Raw genomic sequence first — 22032 nt, forward strand, 5'->3', positions numbered from 1 at the left:
AAATGGAAGAAGAAACTGGAGAGACGTGGTTTGCACCATGTCAAGGACTTGTGTCACCTATTGGGGCATTTGAAATGTAGTCTATGTTCAGTAAGGGAAATTATGAATATTTTTTAAGTTCTCTGCAGTCCATAAAGAATTTTTGAGAGATCAGTCATAGTATGTAGATGCATTAAATCAATTCATTTATTAACGTATTTATCGAGCACCTACTGTGTGCTATGTGTTGTTCTAGACATCGGGGGTGCCGCAGTCAGAAAAACAAAAGTTTTTGTTCTCGCAGTGCTTACATTTGGTCGTGAGAAAAAAAACAAACAAGTAATTATATAATGATACATCAGTGTTCTTGATAAACGAAATGGGATAGATGGACAGGGAGTGATGGGGGACAGGGTTCTATTTTAGGTAGGGTACTAAGAAATGATCTCTTTGGTAAGACTGCATTTGAGCAGGGGCCTAAATGAAATGAAAGAACAAGTCATATGGATGATCAGAAGAAAAGCATCCCAGATAGAATGAAAGTACATGCAAAGGTCCTGAGGCAAAAACATGCTAATGTGTTTGAAGAGCACAGAGGAGGACCCTGTGCCAGTAACAGAACAAGTGGAGCTAAGAGTTGTAGTTGCTTAGGGCACTGGGAACCCTCTTGCAGGTGGCCAGCTCTGGCAGGACCTATGGGCATTGAAGCCTTAATTGCTTTTCAGTGAGCCTGGGGCACAGAAAACAGATTGGAGGCCGACTCAATATGACAGGCATGACTGAGGAGAACTGGAAAATAGGACAGGATGGATCATACCTAAGAACGCCGGTACTATATTTTTGCAAGAAGGAATTAATTTATAAACAATGAAATAACAGTGTGCTTCCAGTGAGAACAGATATTACCCACCTTTCTGCCTCAGCCTAAGCTACCGTAAAAGGCCATTTATTATTTTTTTAAAAATATTTCAGAAGGAAAGTCTCTCTGTTGGGCACATTTTGTGTATTTGATTTTATCTGGGGAGATTTTTAATTAGAGCATTAAATTGAGAGGGAAAAAAAAGAGGAAACTCCTGTCCCGTGTTGCATGGGTATGTTAAAGTCTAAAGGTTGTATAACAGTTATGACTCATTTCATAGTGTGAGTTCTAGTTCACTTAAACACACACACACACACACACACACACACACAAAATGTCATATTGCTTGATCCTCCCAAGTATATTATTGTGTATGCCAATAATTCTGCTTGATTGGTGCTTTTCAATATTATTCTTTTCTCCCTCATTTTTGGAACAGGATTTTTTTTAAAGATTTTATTTATTTGTGTGTGTCTGTGTGTGTGTGTGAGAGAGAGAGAGGGAGAACAGGAGCGGAGGGGAAGGGGAGAAGCAGGCTTCCCACTGAGCAGGGAGCCCGACACAGAGCTCCATCCCAGGGCCCCAGGATCATGACCTAAGCTGAAAGCAGACTGCTAACCTACTGAACCCCACAGGAGCCCCAGGAACAATTTATCTTATTCAGTTGAAGAATCACACATTAATACCATTTTAGGATTGCAAGTTTAAATCTCCATAATTCAAGAATGTGAAATACAGGGTTCTTATAACAGCATTCATTTCCCATCTTTTTTTTTTAATTATTGATTTATTTTAGAGAGAAAAGGAGAGAGAGAGCATACAAGCAGGGGAGAAGCAAAGGGAAAGGGAGAAGCAGACTCCCCGCTGAGCAGGGAGCCCACTGCAGGGCTCAGTACCAGGACCCTCATCTCATGATCTGAGCCAAAATCAGGTGTCAGTTGCTTAACCAATGGAACCACCCAGGTGCGCCCCCAATACTTTTTATGCCTTAAAATAAACTGTCCATCTAGAATACTAGCCAACAGTCCAAGAATTCTATGTAATCAATGTGGACAAGGTAATGTTAGTAAAAAGATCTCGCCTTCGTATTTTCTGATTTGCTTTTCGTTTGTATGCTTTTAATTACATTTTTATTTTGCAATAATTATAGATTCATGCGCGGTTGTAAGAAACAATAAAGGGAGAGCCTTTCCCCAGTTTTCCACAAAGGTAACAGCTTGTATACTATAGAGCAATAGCCCAATAATGAGAATATTGACCATGATATAGTCAGAAGACAGAAAATTTCTGTAAACCCAAGGATCCCTCCTGTTGCCTTTCTATAGCCAGACCGGTGGCTTCCCACTCCCACACCCTCCTGGATTTCCAGCGACCACTAATCTCTTCTCTATTTCTGTAATTTTATTTCAATATTATAAATGTTACAAAAATGCAGTATATACCCTTTGGCCCTTTGGGATTCTTGGCTTTGTTATTTTTTGTTGTTGTTGTTTTGTTTTGTTTTGTTTTGTTTTTTTCATCCAGCATAATCCTTTGGAGAGTCATCCAAATTGTTGCATGTATCCACAGCTTGTTCCTTTCTACTGTTTGAGTGGCAATCCATGCTACAAAGGCATACATTTGTTTAACCATTCATCTGTAGAAGGACCTCTGGGCCGTTTCCCATTTGGGGCTATTATAAATAGAGCTATTGTAAAATTCACATACATGTATTTGTGTAAGTTGAGTTTTCATTTATCTAGGATAAATGCCCAGGAATACAATTATTGGGTCTCTGGGTCATTACAAGTTTAGTTCTGTAAGACCCTGACGTACTGTCTTCCAGAGTGGCTGTCCTATTCCGTATTCTTGAGGACTGAGGGTCCTGTTGCTCTGCATCCTCACCAGCAGTAATTTTACTATTACTGTTATGGTCGTTTTAATAGGTGCATAGTGGCATTTCGTTATTGCTTTGATTTGCAAACCCCTAATGATATGAAGTTTAATGTCTTAATCTACTCACTTTCCATCTGTATGTCTTTGGTGAGCTGCCTCTTCCTCTTCCGGAATATCGATGAATGTTAAGATCTTTTTCTGTAGTTCTGCAGGTTTCTGAAACTCTATCCTATTTTCTTTTTCAGTTTGTTTTATCTTTGTTTTTCAGACTGGGTCATTATCATTGTTCCATCTTCCAGTTTTCTAATTCTTGCCTTGGCCCCCTCCATGCTGCTCTTGAGCCAATCAACTGAGTTTTTAAATTTTGATTATTAAATTTTCATTTGGCTCTTCATTATATGTTCTATCTTTTGGCTGAGACTTTCATTTTTTCCATTTATTTTTAGAATATTATTGCTCATGGAAACATTTTATTATTTATTATTATTATTATTATAATGATAGCTGCTTTAAAATTTTTGTTAGATAATTCTAGCATGTCAGTATTATCTGTTGTCCCTTTTTTCATCAGTTTGAAATCCTCCTGATTCTTCCTGTCATGAATGATTTTTTTAATTGAAATTTGGGGTACAATGTTATGAGAACCTGGATCTTATTTATATCTTCTGTTCAGATGACTTTTTTTGACACTGCTTTCACAAGGGAAGTAAGGGTCATACTACCCCATTACTAACAGGTGAGGGTAGAGGTTTAGGCTTCTTCATCAGCCTTTGCCTGTGGGGCTAGAGATAAGGTCACAGTATTTTCTGGAGCTTTTGACTAGAGAAGAGTAGTTATTGCCTAAAAGTGTTCTTTCTTGCCAGGCCATGCTTTTCCTGGCCCTTTGGAGAGAGAGACTTTAATTGGGGTTTCTTGTGCCTGTATTCACTGGTGTTGATAGATTGCTGGGTTCTTCAACTCCAAGTCTGGGATATGTGAGGCATAACCCCACCCCCATCCCACAAAATTCAATTTTTTGATGTTTCTTGGGTCCAAAGGCCCATAGTCCATTATAACCTTTTCTGTCTACATTTCAGAGTCCTCTTATGTTTGTCTTATATATAATACACAAGGGTTTTCAGTTGTACTTAGCAGAAAGAATAGGGAAAAGTATATCTATGTCATTTCTGAAATGGAAGTCTCTTTCATCCCTTCTGATCCAACAATAAAGGAGCAAAAATACTGAATCATGGTAATAAACAGATACAGCCTCATCTGAGATCAAAACAATCATCTCTAGCTCCACAGTTTCAAATGGTGCTTTGTAAAACTCTATTTCTGGCATTTAAGCCCCTTTTATGTCCCTCACATACACGTATCTGATGGACCTCTTTACCTGGATAATCCATCACCACCTAAGAGTGACTGCATTAAAATATAATATAATGATTAAAAGTGCACTTGTTTCTCTCCCGTCTTCAAATTTCATCAATTTCTTTTTCCGGTGTTAGAGTTTATGTTCTCAGAGCCATCCTCCTACTACACCCCCAGGTTCAGAGCCTCAGCACCGCTGTCTGTGATGCCTCACCCTCATCGCTCAAGTCCATGCTGTCACCAAATATGTTGTTCCTCCTTTACATTCTTCCTCACACTCATGTGTCACTTTCCAAGTCTAATGCCATCACATGAGCCAAGATCTTTGACTTATCTATTGAAATATCTTCTTCCACGTTCCCTCTGTTGCCATCAGAGTCATGCTCTGATACATTCTATAGCATATACCATCTTTCCTGAGCCAAATGATTATTCAGTTTTTAGCTTATCAATTCCCCACTCCTGTGGCTTGGCTTATGCAGTGTACACCCTATCCTTCTTATCTCCAGATATTTAAGGGTTATGCTATTATGGGGAGCAGACCAAGGAAACTCTTCTGAAAAGTCCCTCCTGATCCTACCAGCCATAGGCAACCACTCTATCTACCTCAGACCACACGTCCATTTTGTTAGTAACTTTCTATCGTTTTGTATTATATGTGGCATCTCCTTGAGAACAAAAACTCATCTTATTTATCTTCATTTTCTTCCTAAAGTTTCATCCCAAACATCATATGTAGTAGCTATTAAAGTTGTTGAACAAATGAATAAAGAAAAGGAAAAATAATTCACAAAGCTTGTCTTGATATTTTCTTCTTGTCTTCCTTTCCTGTCATTTTGTCCCTTTGGTCTCCTCAAAGTGACAATATTCAATCTCAATGACTCACAAATATATTAAACTTCACGAGAGGATGTTGCCAAGTGAATAAAGGGCCCTTGAGTTTAAATATGTTCTAATAGGGAAGAGGAAGCCAATAGATAAAAATGTTTCTTCTGTCACAGGTGAGAAGGGGCAACTCTGTTTCTGTTTGTGAAAGGTATAAGTGAAGTGCAGTGCCTAAGATGATACAGTTGATGACAAAGAACATCATCATCTAACTCAGTGGCTTCCAAGTTGTCTCTAGGTAACCACAATACAGCCACATTAATATATCAATCCAAATATGTAATTTTAGAAGAGCACATAACCTCTAAAGAGAGTTGCAGACAAGGTTTTTGCTCAATAGTGACTCATCTTAGTAGCTGACTTTTTTTCCTGGATTCAACCAAGGAACTCTGAGTAAGTTGGCTTTGCCACGTCCCAAAGAGACCCAGGGTAACTCTCACTCAGCCTTTGCTGTGAACAGAGACTATCAGGTCACCTAAGAAACAGCAATTTGTGGGCTTCTGCTTTATGCAATGATGACCTTGGCTTGCATAACCCAAATAGAATGTGCCCCAACTCATGAAGTCAAGGCAATGTGGTAAACAGAGCTTGTGCCAACAGGACATCATTTCAACATCCTCTGGCATATAAAACATGTTTGGGCAGGGGCACACACATCATAAGCTGTATTTTGGTATGGACAATCTGGGAACTCAGTGGCGACTATGTCATAGATCCATTAGCTTCATAGAGACAGCCTCTGATGTTACGTTAAGTCAGCTGCTTGTTAAACCTCTGAAAAGTCACTAAAAATGGGTGTCTTTGAAATACAAACAATGGTTAAAATGGTATGGAAAACAGAAGGGATGGCCAGCTATTGGATGAGGAGTTAAGTAACACACTTTTTTATGAAGCTATTATGGTAATGATGGTTGGTTTCCAATACAGAATATTGTTTTGTACCAATTGACATCAATTGGGTACAGCCAAAGTATCTTGGAGTTTTAAGAGTAAAGGTGAGTATTTTTCTCTTAAACATCACCACTGAATTTATTTCTATTGAACACTTCCCAGTGCAGCCTCTAATAATAAACTGGATAGACATAACCTGAAATGTGGTCCTTGTATAAAGCCCTAATGCTTTATTAAAATGAGCATCTAGCCTACTATTTTATAAAATTGTTTGCGACTCTAATAATCCAATTGCTACATGTTGTTGAAAACCTTTTAGTTAATATTGAATGCTCTAAGACCATGTTGCAAGGAATGATCTTTGAGGCATTTGGACATAGTAAGTTACAAGGCACAGTAAAAAGAAACAAAACAAAACCAAAAACTCAGTAAATGCTTGTTTATGTGGACTTGCTTTGACATCATACTAAGATCCCAGGAAAACCAGGTGCTTACAGGTTGCCAACTTTCTTAGTTCACAAAATTTAGTTTACCTGGGTCTTTCCAATGCTTGAATAGATTATATGTAAGCACTAGCTACCTACTCAGAATATTTTGCTGAAGAGTATTATATTTAGGGGAAAGTTACAGCTCAAAAATCAACCAATAAAATGTCACACACTTTAAATATCATTGTTGTTTTGTAAAAGATTGAGGGATGTAAAATTCAGAGCAGGTAAATACAGAGTAATAGCTTTACAGAATCAGTGATCATTTTTTCTCCCTACCCTGGCAAGAGACATCTCTACCCAGTCATCACTGTGGTTTGCACATTCTCCTGCACCTAATAGCTATTTTTGACCAAAAAAAAAAAAAAAAAAAAAAAAAAAAAAAAGAAAAGAAAAGAAAAGAAAAAAAGAAAAGAAAGAAAGAAACCCACCATAAATAAATGAAGATTAAAAGTGGACTGTGGACTCTAAGCTGTTCGTATAGTTACATGCAGGAAATATGAACTTGGAAATACAGACTTTGTGCCTTGGTTCTTATTCTACTTTTGATTCTCAGCTTTCTGTCTTTGGGGCAGGTTTTTAAAGATGATATTACATCTCTAGGGCCTAATTCATACAAACATTAGCTTATGATGGATAAAACAAATGTGAGATCTTGTAATAAATAAATAGCACCATTTCATATGAACCAGAACACTAAGAGACCTGAATATAAAATCCAATATGCTCAGAAATATGGGGACCGTAACTGTGGTAAGAAAAGATGTGCCACAGCGAGTTCAGAAATGTGATTTAGCAAATGATCCAGACCAAAAAGCATTTTAGAAAGAGAGCTCTACTCTCTGAATCAATTTCTAATAGGTGATTTGCATTTCTAAGAAGCTTATATGAATTTCTGGGGCCATACCCTGGACCATGCACAGTAAATCTGATTTGAGTAGGAATATTTAGCCATATTTGATGAATAAATATATTCACATTTTTATATGCAGAGGTGATCATTGGTGTCTCTATACTATTTCAGTCTTTACTGGTATTCCATGTCAGAATAAGTAGAAATGTTGAGATTATGACACATTGGAATTTTGAAACACTATCACTAATATTTACTGAATGAAATTAAAACCTCATTTATCCATAGTTCCATCAGAGAATAAACTGAAAATTATAAACTTTCTAAATAGCTGAAGTGTATCACCTGGTGAATTTTATGTTGAATTTGAAACATTTTACATTGAAACCTTAAAATGTATTAAATCCTTCTCTACCTTCTTAAGGAGTATGCTCTGGACTATGTATATGAGCCTTCATGAAGTTAAACATCTCTATGATATTCAGGCCCTTGAGAAAAGGAAGAACATCGAATTATGTGGTGTCAGGATACAGCATGTTGGTTTTATGTGGGCTTTGTCTTGTTACTTTATCCATTGAAAACAATTACATTGCGTTTAACTGATGTTAATACCTTAAACAAAAATTAACTGATGTTAATACCTTAAACAAAAATTCTGTGTTGCTTATACAGTTTATCTAACTGGTTTATTGTGAGGGTAAAATAAAAACACACGTGCATTGAACTTCATATGTGCTCAATAAATATTAGTTAATGTAAGTGGATAATTTTTATAGATAGAGTTCTCTGAGAGGCGTCCTCCAAGATGGAGCCTGGGGTGCAGCACATCTTTATGAAATGCCCTTGAGGTCAACACCTGTGGATGGCAGGGGAAGACAGCAAGGGCGGGCAGATGGAAAAGTCCAGTGCCAACCCAGTCTGGGTTCGCAACTGAGGCAACCTCTAAAGGGTCAGAGTGTTAGGGCTAGGACCAGGACGATGTGGGTAAAGCAGTCTCCTCAGTGTAAAATTTAAGGGGGCATCCAAAACTCAGTGATCAAGATAACTAATACCTTAAGGCAATATTTTTAAAGTCAAATTTCATGCATGCATGCATGCAAAAAAAAAATCCACCGTGAACAAAATATCAAAATTTAAATAAAGCCCAGCTGTTTGTTTGATGGCCCTGTGATGGAAATCATTTCCAATCAGACAGTGGTCCTCAGGCCTTCACAGGTATGGAGTCTTCACTGGGCAGGTTGATGACAGTTGACAAATGGGATACAAATTGCAAATAGATTGGGCAGAGCCAGGTTCTATTTATAGTCATGTTTTGTTTTTGTTTTCATTTTTGTCTTTTTTTTTTATGGGATAGCTTCTGTTAAATTTTCCACTTGGTTCAAAATATGGAGGGATATTTTGATACAAGTATATGGGGGCATGCACTTTGCCTTTTGCTTCGGGATCCTGTATGGCTGAGTATCCAAGGCTATCTGCCAGAGAATTCCCAGATTCTGGGGCAACAAGTTCATTGAAATGGGATCCAGGAAGCCTGTCAAAGTGTCTTCTGCCGCTTTCTCTATTGCTGAACGATCGAAAATATCATCCAACAATGAAGTTTTGATTTATAGTAAATGATGAATATACTCAGCTCCAGATTTTAAGTTTCACCTCAGGTAAAAAGAATGACCAAACTCATTTGTCACTTATCAGTATCACTTGCTAATATTTAATATATTAGATATGGCTGGACATTAGCTTTAGGTTACAAATGAGTGATTTGGCTTCTATCCTCTTTTTTTTTTTATTAAACAAACAAACAACTGCATACTAACCACTTACCGGTTTCCCAGAATTCTAATTTCCTCCTCTGTACAATGAGGAAAAGCTAAAGTAGGTAACTTTTTCACCTCTTAGCCAACTTTCAATTCTAAATACTTGATGGTTTGCCCTTGTGAAGATGATCAGAGGTCGTCCCTGAAGAACAGAAATTTTAGTTGTGCTGTGAATCTAGCAAATTCCTTGAAACTGCACTCCGTAGAGTTGATTGCTACTATCCCAAAAGGGCTCCGGCCCATCAGGTGTTGTGAGTGATTGCTGTTTCCCATAATGCCCTCCCTGTGTGGTCTTCAGGGTATCAGCTCTTATTAATTGGTAGTATAATTATGCTTCATCCTAATGATCTTCACAGCCAGTCTACCCTATTGTCTTAGGGTACTACTCAAGATCAGCTCATCAGCTTGATAAAGCTGCCTCCCTGGTGTTAACTAAAGAGGTAAGAGACTGGGATGAGGGTATGGTATACTCCCAAATCCAGAGCAGAGTGACAGGTTAGATCTTCTGAGAAGGTGGTAAACAAAACCTGTGAGTATTTTGTTAATGTTTCATTTTGTGTGCATATTTTCCCCAGAAGGATTCCTTGTCAAGGCACATCTATCATCATACACTTAGAGAAAAGCTGGTGTAATGTGAAAGTAAAAAACATTTGAAGGAAGAACTCAGTGGCTCCATAAGTATGCATAGAGTTCATCGTGTAGGATCATCTTTGCTCCCTACTTTTGGGATTTGCCTAGGATCGAGATGGCCAGAGAATCAGGTGCTGATTTTGTGAAGCGTATAGGATTCAGACATTGATTTTATTACATAAAAGAAGTGAAAGCCAAGTGAGTAACAACTGATGATTAAGGACTCTTGTATTACTCTGTTTTCTGTGCTTCACAGAACTGAATGATTATCTACCAGCAAGAACTGTGGTTTTTAATTGCATTGTCTCAAAATGTCAATATGTAACCATGAGTATGTTGATTCCCTCTGTTCCAATTCCCTAATCTAAAGAGGAAAAAATGGTTCATTTCATAAGTGGTTTTCAGGAGGAAGTAAATTCTCAAAGTGCAAAGAGTGATTGATTAACAGTGTTGAGTTTGTTTGTGGGAGAACTTGTCTGACTTGTTATCCTGGCTGTCTGAGTAGAATGCTTTGCAAAAAAAGAAAGACAAGAAACACACACACACACACACACACACACACACACACAAACCATGCAGAAATGTCAACCAAACAAACCACATTGGGAGCCCACTCTTGAGACTTGATAGCCACAGCATATTCTATAATGTGACTGGTCAGGGCTTGATGTACAGAATGTGCTTGTAATCTTCGACAATTTCATCTTTTCTTTCAATACTCATGTCACATTTGTGCTGTACCAGTGCTTCTGAGACCCTTTAGAAGAGGCAAGAAAGTAAGTCTAATAGATAAAAAAATCTTTCTGTTTTATAAAATTCATTTGCTGTGGAGAATCTTACCAAATTAAATGTATATTTATCTTTATATAAGTTGAGTACTCATTTCATAAGCCAAAGGATTTGGGTCAACATATACAGATGGGATTATGCTTGAATATGGTATTTTTTTGTGTTATGTGAGGGGACACTTTAAACTGTGTGGTTTTAAGAAGCTAAAGCCTATGCTAAAAATACCCTACTATATTAATAGGAACCTATTGACTATACTTAGGAATGCCCTGATGTCAAAATAGTTCGCCAGAATGCCACAGTGTGTTGCAAGAGAAAATAATAATTAGCATTCAATGAGCCACATAAGTCTTACATTTAACTGCTATAACCAATATATATATATATATATATATATTTCCAATTATATATTATGTAAATAATATATACATTATTTAACATCAGGCTATCTCTTTAAAACTTATTTATTAATTTACCTGTTTGCTTGTTTATTGTGAGCATAAAATCAGAATCTGAATGATATTCATTATTTGCATTGGTAAGTTATACAGTAGAAATTATTAAGTAAGTGAGCAGTAGGATTTTTATATATATGTAATTTAATTTATCCAAAGGGGTATCAATAAAAATTAATAAAAGATCATATAGCTCAATTTATCCAAAATGACATGATAATTAATTCAGATTAATATCACATTAAGTGAAAATAGGCAAATATACTCAATTAATGCAGGATGATCTCTAATCATTCTGTTTCTTCTTGTTCTCTGGAGTTCTCTATTATTTGAAGTAAATTTTAGTAATTTGAAAGCATCATTAAAAACTTGTTCTTGGGACCCTTGGGTGGCTCAGCGGTTGAGCACCTGCCTTCAGCCCAGGGCGTGATCCTGGAGTCCCGGCATCGAGTCCCACGTCAGGCTCCCTGCATGAAGCCTGCTTCTCCCTCTGCCTGTGTCTCTGCCTCTCTCTCTCTCTCTCTCTGTGTGTGTCTCATGAATAAATAAATAAAACCTTAAAAAAGACTTGTTCTTATACATCTAATTTATACTTAATTTTGAATAATTCTAGCCCCCCCCCCAAAAAAACAATAAATCTATTGAACAGGATCATTTTGCTTGCTTGCTTCTTTATTATTTGAACAATGATACCAATACAGCCTCATACTTAGAATAAATCCCATCTGATTCCATCAACATGTCAGATATGTATAGAGTCCTGAGTGCATGGTTTTGAGGTCCATCAAAAAGATGGAAACCTTGTCTGAACATACCTGTCTTTTCCTGATGGGGTCTTGGCTGAATCTTATCCAGTCTGGGTGATCTTAAGAAAGTTTTACAACAGAACTGATCACACTGGTGTGGGAGGTTTCGGGAAAACTTCAAGGAACAGGGCAATTCTTTGGGACTAGATGGAGCAAGAGTAAGGAGTCATCCCTGGAACCAAGAGTGAAGAATGTTCCAGAGAGATTCTTGGGGTAAGAGCAGTAACTACCTGAGCATCCTCAGCAAGGAGGGAACCAGGGTGAGAAATATTTTAACCTCATTTTCTTCCTCTCTTCCAGTCTCTCTCCAGAGCCTCCCAATGGTTGAACCCAAATGGAAGTCGGAGGGCAAAGGGATTGTGGTTGTAATATTTATGGGTCTGCCTCTCAAGACACTCAGCAGGGTGGGCCCAGATGGAGAATGTATCTGGAGGGGCAAACTTAATCCAGCACACCAGAAGATACTTCTCTAGAGTAGCCTATTAAATGAAGTAAATTTTAGTCATTGTGAAATATCTTTCAAATCTTGTTCATATGCATTTAATTCATATATAGTTTTGAATCATCCCCTCCACACACACACCAAAAACAATAACAACAACAACAACATTGCAGTGTGCTAGTTTCATCCAGAGATGGGCTAAAACTCTTAAGGGAATAGAGAATTTAATCCTTATAAGTCCAATTTTCATTGAATCACTTAGTATGGCTACAAATGTTGGCAACAACATACATAGGAGAAAAATACTCCAGTGGAAGCTTAGTAGCACTTTGAATGTCTTAAAATTGTTTTCAATAAATATCATTAATATGAAATTTGATTCTATCAACTAAGGAACACATCCTTTTTATTAAGTATTCCTGCATGACAGAACAGGCTTTGCACTGAAGCTTAGCGAAAGTCTTGCATCTACCTTCTCTTACCCAGATGTCCTTAAGTCACTTACCCTCTCAGACCTAAGTTCCTTTTCCTGAAAGAATTATCACAGACGTTGCCTTCATTTCTTCAGGGACTTTGGAGGGAGCAGATGACACAGAACATAAGACAGCAATTTATATGCTCTATAGTCTATAAAATTTCATCAGAGTTGGTAGATCAGTTGTTATTCTTACTTGAAAAGTACAAAGAAAAAAAGTACAAAGAAAAAAATATCTTTCTTCAAACCCTGAAAGGAAGGATTGCCCTCCTCAGTCTTTTTATTTTGGCTTTTTTTCCCCCCATAGTGAAAGACCAATATAGAAGTTAAAAATAAGTGAGGTGAAGACAGACCTCCTGCTGTTACACATTTTCCAAAGTCTCAATTGTAAAATATGATAATAAGTTATTAATCAATCTTTGTTTATTTTAATGGGGTAACTATTCTCTGTGGAATTTGTTCAGACCGTATAGGGAAAACCCTTCAGAGTCTCCCATATGAAGGTTGCACATTCAAATAATAGCCAGCGTTTGTGGAGTTTCCTTCTTGGCCAGCTAAAAATTCCCCCTGGCTTGGGAGAGCATGAAGTCTTTAGTGAGGATGTCAACAGTGATTTATTATAAGCTGAGTTAATTCTCCCTCAATTTAAAGGCCTTGCATGCGACATAATCACTTTCTTTCCCCCCCACAGAGGGAGCTGCTTATTCCATGATTCTCAAGACAGCTTCATCCAGACACTGGCCATGGTGAGATTTCAAATGTTTTCTTTGGAAATTTTTGTTGTGGGGGTTGGGGCATGGAGTATAATTAGTCAAGTATGGTTCTCACCCAAGAAAGCTTCAATGTGAAAAAAACAAGATGTGTGTATTTGTGTGTGTGTGTGTGTGTGTGTGTGTGTTCTGCAAATGTATTAATGTAACTCTGTGTGTGTCTTTATGAAGCTTAGGAGAGCTTCTTGGCAGCAGAGCAAGGAGAAGTCATAAACCCAGCCTTGGGTAATGTACTAGTTAGACTTTTACTGTATTGGGTTGGTTGTGCTTTTGTTCTTTCTTGGCTCATTAACTGGATAGAGGTAACGGAAATCTAGAGAAGGTTCAGAGATGAGCCCAGAGAACTTCAAAGTCACAAAAGACCTAATAGCAATATTTAGGTAGTAGAAAACATGGAGAGGTGTGAGGTACTTGGAGACTGTGACAATATCTTTAATCACATGAAGTTCTTAGATGCCAGTAACTTAGTCTTCTCCTGTGTTTCTGGAGACACTAAGTAAAATTAAAGAGTTTTAAATCATAGCTGTCATGGCCTAGTCGTTGGCAGTGGGGTAATGAGTATTCATCAACTGCCATTGACAAGATTGTGATCCTTTCACTCTGAAAGCTCTGGAATACTAAAATCTGTAATAAGGCAAAATTGACGATTCTCCATCTCCTCTGATTTTATGCCCATAGATTTTCTACTCATGTTTTGTAGTCACCAGAACTACCCTGCTTATGGCAAAGTTGCTTTTGTTACATATAGTAGAAAACTCCTCATTATAGCTTAGATTAAAAAGGAAATGTAGTGGAAAGGCCCAAAGACAGGAAGTGTCAGAATGGGAAGAGGCCTTGCACAGAGTAGATGTTGCTTCTCTGTGTCCAGATGCTGTATGTGCAGGATTTCCTCTCTGTAGGCCCTCCAGATCCATTCTCTACCCTTTTCCACTCAGCACCCTGCTCCTGCAGGCTGACCTGTATGGATGTTATCACATGATTTTCTTGCCCTCTGGGTTCTGGTTGGCGTCATCCAGTGGGGAATCTTGGTAGAAGATTAGAGATGAGGAGAGTGAAATTGAAATATTCAGTACCCTCCAGGAGATTCACCTCAACTGGTTATATCTACCACTCAAAGGAATAATCTTCCTGGAATGAGCAGATTCAGTATGAGGAGCTACTAGAATCACTCATTTCCAGTTCTATTAACTTCTTTAGGCCTAAGGTTATTGTCAAATCTTGTTAGTCAAATCTCCACAAATTACCTATATTTGAATGCAGCATCTATTTGTTCCCCAGACCCTGACTAATATAATCTCTTCATCTCTCTTTCTGTGTCTCCTTAAGTCTTCTCTGCCTTTGTGCCCACTTCTCATTATTTCCCTCCTCCCATATGGGAAAGAGTACCATCCCAACCCCTTTATATCTTCTCAGTTCATGTTCCAACAGAACTCAACTCACACAGCAGTAACTAGTGGTTTTCAGTATATCTCATTCTCTTTTCTAAATTGTTTAACCATATTTTCACATTTAATCCCAACAACAGTCCACAGGTTCTAATATCATACAATTTTATAGATGAGGACATTGAGGCACAGAGAAATTGAATAACCTAACACGTCACATAACTCAACATAGAAGCTGAATTCTAACCTAGGCAGACACATTTCAAAATACATGTTTTCAAATACATTTTTGGTAGTTTGTTGCTTTGTCTGGACCACCTTGGGTTGCATGACCAATACTGATTCACTACAATGAGGTGGAGGTGAGAGGACAAGATACCATGATGTACTTTCTAGTGAGTTGGACCTTCAAGACAAAGCTCTCTGAATAGGTACTAGGTAGGGCAGTAAAATGGACTAAAACATTGACTGTATCTCACCAGCCTGGCCATAGATAATTACATTTTTTTAAATGATGCTTTGAAAAAGTTACCAGAGAAGTTTACAAAATACTGCAACTTTTTAAGTCTTTTTGCTGGTTTTATGTAATTGTCCTTGCATTCTCCAACTCCTCCAGACTTGACTTAGAGCAGACTCCAAGAAGAATCTACCTTATTTAGAATGGAAGAAAAAGAATAAAACACTATCTGCCTTCTCCTTACAGTAGATATTTGATGAGTGCCTCCAAACAGCATACTATATTTCCCCCAATGACATTAGGCCTGAGCATCTTTACCAGATTCTTCATGAGATACATGCAGGCTATGGGCACAACTGTTCTACCACTGACAACTGATGCTTTCTGTTACATGGAACAGAAAAACAAGAACAGCATTAAAGCTTTGCAGCATTTCACCATTCTATTGCCAGCTTATACTTTTTTATACCCAGATTTTCTATATAGGTCAAGGTATTAGATGGTTTTGATCCATGTTTTTAAAATCTCATTCAGAGCCATTACTATAATTCCTCTGTGGGAAACAGAACACAATAAATGAACTCTGACCACTCCCCACGCCAAAAAAATGTATAATCTGAAATAACGTACCAGAGAGTATGTCCTAAGATTGTTTTTAAATTTATACCTTTGTAGTTGTATCTAGCTTTAAGATTAAGTGAATTCATGATTCTACTGCTGCAGAAAGGGAAAAGGAAACTATACTCTCCTGGAAAGATGACATCATTTTACACTTTATTCCAAAAGCTGCTTTAGGGAGCAATGAAAACTAAAAAATCGTGATAAGGAAGACAAACTCAAAACCTGACTTTTTCAAACGAAATACGTTGCATAAAAAATAAGTGAATCTTTTTTTCCTCTTTGGTAACTCTGTTTGTATGTAATCAATGATACTGCCTTTATATTTCTCTCCTGAGGAGCTAGCTCCATGAGTTTTAGAGAATGTGTTGTATTTATCATTATATTTTCAGCACCTAGTCTGGTGCCTCACACATAGTAGATGACCAATACTTTTTGTTGAATGAATAAATGAAGTGTAAATGCCAATACAAATATAATACTAATTCCCATATGCGCATATCTTTAACCATTTCCTTCCTCGGTGATGATGTAATATACTAGGAAAGTTAAATATAAGAATGTGAACATGGGGGGGAGGAGCAAGACGGCGGAAGAGCAGGGTCTCCAAATCACCTGTCTCCACCAAACTACCTAGAAAACCTTCAAATTATCCTGAAAATCTATGAATTCGGCCTGAGATTTAAAGAGAGACCAGCTGGAATGCTACAGTGAGAAGAGTTCGCGCTTCTATCAAGGTAGGAAGACGGGGAAAAAGAAATAAAGAAACAAAGGCCTCCAAGGGGGAGGGGCCCCGCGAGGAGCCGGGCTGAGGCCGGGGCGAGTGTCCCCAGGACAGGAGAGCCCCGTCCCGGAGGAGCAGGAGCTGCACCGACCTTCCCGGGGGAAAGGGGCTCCAGGGAGGTGGAGCAGGACCCAGGAGGGCGGGGATGCCCTCGGGTTCCCCGGGACAGTAACAGAGCAACTGCGCGCCCAGGAGAGTGCGCCGAGCTCCCTAAGGGCTGCAGCGCGCACGGGGGGACCCGGAGCAGCTCGGAGGGGCTCAGGCGGCGGCTCCGCGGAGGGGGCTGCGCGGCCCGGGAGCGCGAATCCAACAGCGCAGGCTCCGGAGCACAGGGCGCCGGGACACAGCCCAGGATCCCGCCTCCCCCGGGACAGGCAGAGGCCGGGAGGGCCCAGGACAGCGAGGACGCTCCTGCCCCAGCTGAGCAGATCAACGGCCCCGCCCCGGAGCCTCCAGGCCCTGCAGACGGAGTTCCTGCCGGAGCTGAATCCAGGTTTCCAGAGCTGCCCCGCCACTGGGGCTGTTCCTCCTGCGGCCTCACGGGGTAAACAACCCCCACTGAGCCCTGCACCAGGCAGGGGCACAGCAGCTCCCCCAACTGCTAACACCTGAAAATCAGCACAACAGGCCCCTCCCCCAGAACACCAGCTAGACGGACAACTTCCAGGAGAAGCCAAGGGACTTAAAGAACACAGAATCAGAAGATACTCCCCGGTGGTTCTTTTTTTTTGTTTTGTTTTGTTTTGTTTTGTTTTGCTTTTTGATTTGTTTCCTTCCCCCACCCCCTTTTTTTTTCTCCTTTCTTTTTCTTTCTCTTTTTCTTCTCTTTTTTTTTTCTTTTTTTCGTTTTTTTTTCTTCCCTTTTTTTACTCTTTCTCTTTTCTTTCCTTCTTTCTCTCCTCTCTTTTTCTCTTTTTCCCAATACAACTTGCTTTTGGCCACTCTGCACTGAGCAAAATGACTAGAAGGAAAACCTCACCTCAAAAGAAAGAATCAGAAACAGTCCTCTCTCCCACAGAGTTACAAAATCTGGATTACAATTCAATGTCAGAAAACCAATTCAGAAGCACTATTATACAGCTACTGGTGGCTCTAGAAAAAAGTATAAAGGACTCAAGAGACTTCATGACTGCAGAATTTAGAGCTAATCAGGCAGAAATTAAAAATCAATTGAATGAGATGCAATCCAAACTAGAAGTCCTAACGACGAGGGTTAACGAGGTGGAAGAACGAGTGAGTGACATAGAAGACAAATTGATAGCAAAGAGGGAAATTGAGGAAAAAAGAGACAAACAATTAAAAGACCATGAAGATTGATTAAGGGAAATAAACGACAGCCTGAGGAAAAAAAACCTACGTTTTAATTGGGGTTCCCGAGGGCGCCGAAAGGGACAGAGGGCCAGAATATGTATTTGAACAAATTCTAGCTGAAAACTTTCCTAATCTGGGAAGGGAAACAGGCATTCAGATCCAGGAAATAGAGAGATCCCCCCCTAAAATCAATAAAAACCGTTCAACACCTCGACATTTAATTGTGAAGCTTGCAAATTCCAAAGATAAGGAGAAGATCCTTAAAGTAGCAAGAGACAAGAAATCCCTGACTTTTATGGGGAGGAGTATTAGGGTAACAGCAGACCTCTCCACAGAGACCTGGCAGGCCAGAAAGGGCTGGCAGGATATATTCAGGGTCCTAAATGAGAAGAACATGCAACCAAGAATACTTTATCCAGCAAGGCTCTCATTCAAAATGGAAGGAGAGATAAAGAGCTTCCAAGACAGGCAGCAACTAAAAGAATATGTGACCTCCAAACCAGCTCTGCAAGAAATTTTAAGGGGGACTCTTAAAATTCCCCTTTAAGAAGAGGTTCAGTGGAACAGTCCACAAAAACAAAGACTGAATAGATATCATGATGACACTAAACTCATATCTCTCAATAGTAACTGAATGTGAACGGGCTTAATGACCCCATCAAAAGGCGCAGGGTTTCAGACTGGATAAAAAAGCAGGACCCATCTATTTGCTGTCTACAAGAGACTCATTTTAGACAGAAGGACACCTACAGCCTGAAAATAAAAGGTTGAAGAACCATTTACCATTTGAATGGTCCTCAAAAGAAAGCAGCGGTAGCCATCCTTATATCAGATAAACTAAAATTTACCCCAAAGACTGTAGTGAGAGATGAAGAGGGACACTATATCATACTTAAAGGATCTATTCAACAAGAGGACTTAACAATCCTCAATATATATGCTCCGAATGTGGGAGCTGCCAAATATATCAATCAATTATTAACCAAAGTGAAGAAATACTTAGATAATAATACACTTATACTTGGTGACTTCAATCTAGCTCTTTCTATACTCGATAGGTCTTCTAAGCACAACATCTCCAAAGAAACGAGAGCTTTAAATGATACACTGGACCAGATGGATTTCACAGATATCTACAGAACTTTACATCCAAACTCAACTGAATACACATTCTTCTCAAGCGCACATGGAACTTTCTCCAGAATAGACCACATATTGGGTCACAAATCGGGTCTGAACCGATACCAAAAGATTGGGATTGTCCCCTGCATATTCTCGGACCATAATGCCTTGAAATTAGAACTAAATCACAACAAGAAGTTTGGAAGGACCTCAAACACGTGGAGGTTAAGGACCATCCTGCTAAAAGATAAAAGGGTCAACCAGGAAATTAAGGAAGAATTAAAAAGATTCATGGAAACTAATGAGAATGAAGATACAACCGTTCAAAATCTTTGGGATGCAGCAAAAGCAGTCCTAAGCGGGAAATACATCGCAATACAAGCATCCATTCAAAAACTGGAAAGAACTCAAATACAAAAGCTAACCTTACACATAAAGGAGCTAGAGAAAAAACAGCAAATAGATCCTACACCCAAGAGAAGAAGGGAGTTAATAAAGATTCGAGCAGAACTCAACGAAATCGAGACCAGAAGAACTGTGGAACAGATCAACAGAACCAGGAGTTGGTTCTTTGAAAGAATTAATAAGATAGATAAACCATTAGCCAGCCTTATTAAAAAGAAGAGAGAGAAGACTCGAATTAATAAAATCATGAATGAGAAAGGAGAGATCACTACCAACACCAAGGAAATACAAACGATTTTAAAAACATATTATGAACAGCTATACGCCAATAAATTAGGCAATCTAGAAGAAATGGACGCATTCCTGGAAAGCCACAAACTACCAAAACTGGAACAGGAAGAAATAGAAAACCTGAACAGGCCAATAACCAGGGAGGAAATTGAAGCAGTCATCAAAAACCTCCCAAGACACAAGAGTCCAGGGCCAGATGGCTTCCCAGGGGAATTTTATCAAACGTTTAAAGAAGAAACCATACCTATTCTCCTAAAGCTGTTTGGAAAGATAGAAAGAGATGGAGTACTTCCAAATTCGTTCTATGAGGCCAGCATCACCTTAATTCCAAAGCCAGACAAAGACCCCACCAAAAAGGAGAATTACAGACCCATATCCCTGATGAACATGGATGCAAAAATTCTCAACAAGATACTGGCCAATAGGATCCAACAGTACATTAAGAAAATTATTCACCATGACCAAGTAGGATTTATCCCTGGGACACAAGGCTGGTTCAACACCCGTAAAACAATCAATGTGATTCATCATATCAGCAAGAGAAAAACCAAGAACCATATGATCCTCTCATTGGATGCAGAGAAAGCATTTGACAAAATACAGCATCCATTCCTGATCAAAACTCTTCAGAGTGTAGGGATAGAGGGAACATTCCTCGACATCTTAAAAGCCATCTATGAAAAGCCCACAGCAAATATCATTCTCAATGGGGAAGCACTAGGAGCCTTTCCCCTAAGATCAGGAACAAGACAGGGATGTCCACTCTCACCACTGCTGTTCAACATAGTACTGGAAGTCCTAGCCTCAGCAATCAGACAACAAAAAGACATTAAAGGCATTCAAATTGGCAAAGAAGAAGTCAAACTCTCCCTCTTCGCCGATGACATGATACTCTACATAGAAAACCCAAAAGTCTCCACCCCAAGATTGCTAGAACTCATACAGCAATTTGGTAGCGTGGCAGGATACAAAATCAATGCCCAGAAGTCAGTGGCATTTCTATACACTAACAATGAGACTGAAGAAAGAAATTAAGGAGTCAATCCCATTTACAATTGCACCCAAAAGCATAAGATACCTAGGAATAAACCTCACCAAAGATGTAAAGGATCTATACCCTCAAAACTATAGAACACTTCTGAAAGAAATTGAGGAAGACACAAAGAGATGGAAAAATATTCCATGCTCATGGATTGGCAGAATTAATATTGTGAAAATGTCAATGTTACCCAGGGCAATATACACGTTTAATGCAATCCCTATCAAAATACCATGGACTTTCTTCAGAGAGTTAGAACAAATTATTTTAAGATTTGTGTGGAATCAGAAAAGACCCCGAATAGCCCGGGGAATTTTAAAAAAGAAAACCATATCTGGGGGCATCACAATGCCAGATTTCAGGTTGTACTACAAAGCTGTGGTCATCAAGACAGTGTGGTACTGGCACAAAAACAGACACATAGATCAGTGGAACAGAATAGAGAATCCAGAAGTGGACCCTGAACTTTATGGGCAACTAATATTCGATAAAGGAGGAAAGACTATCCATTGGAAGAAAGACAGTCTCTTCAATAAATGGTGCTGGGAAAATTGGACATCCACATGCAGAAGAATGAAACTAGACCACTCTCTTTCACCATACACAAAGATAAACTCAAAATGGATGAAAGATCTAAATGTGAGACAAGATTCCATCAAAATCCTAGAGAAGAACACAGGCAACACCCTTTTTGAACTCGGCCATAGTAACTTCTTGCAAGATACATCCACGAAGGCAAAAGAAACAAAAGCAAAAATGAACTATTGGGACTTCATCAAGATAAGAAGCTTTTGTTTTTTTTTTAATTTTTTTTTTTAAATATTTTTTTTCAATTTTTATTTATTTATGATAGTCACAGAGAGAAAGAGAGAGAGGCAGAGACACAGGCAGAGGGAGAAGCAGGCTCCATGCACCGGGAGCCCGACGTGGGATTCGATCCCGGGTCTCCAGGATCGCGCCCTGGGCCAAAGGCAGGCGCCAAACCGCTGCGCCACCCAGGGATCCCGATAAGAAGCTTTTGCACAGCAAAGGATACAGTCAACAAAACTCAAAGACAACCTACAGAATGGGAGAAGATATTTGCAAATGACATATCAGATAAAGGGCTAGTTTCCAAGATCTATAAAGAACTTATTAAACTCAACACCAAAGAAACAAACAATCCAATCATGAAATGGGCAAAAGACATGAACAGAAATCTCACAGAGGAAGGCATAGACATGGCCAACATGCATATGAGAAAATGCTCTGCATCA

At 39.0% G+C, this 22032-nt stretch overlaps 1 long non-coding RNA gene across 6 annotated transcripts in view; it reads left to right on the top strand.

Annotated features, from left to right (window-relative positions):
* LOC111097339 overlaps nucleotides 1–22032 on the top strand; it is a 569600-nt gene that overhangs the window by 352488 nt on the left and 195080 nt on the right. For all 6 annotated transcript variants that reach the window (XR_005364248.1, XR_005364246.1, XR_005364247.1 and 3 more), the window contains exon 5: nucleotides 13286–13340. This is a non-coding gene — a long non-coding RNA (uncharacterized LOC111097339). The remainder of the gene's footprint in view (nucleotides 1–13285; nucleotides 13341–22032) is intronic.

This window comes from Canis lupus, chromosome 9 (genome assembly GCF_011100685.1).
Source record: "Canis lupus familiaris isolate Mischka breed German Shepherd chromosome 9, alternate assembly UU_Cfam_GSD_1.0, whole genome shotgun sequence".
Classification (NCBI taxonomy): Eukaryota; Metazoa; Chordata; class Mammalia; order Carnivora; family Canidae; genus Canis; species Canis lupus.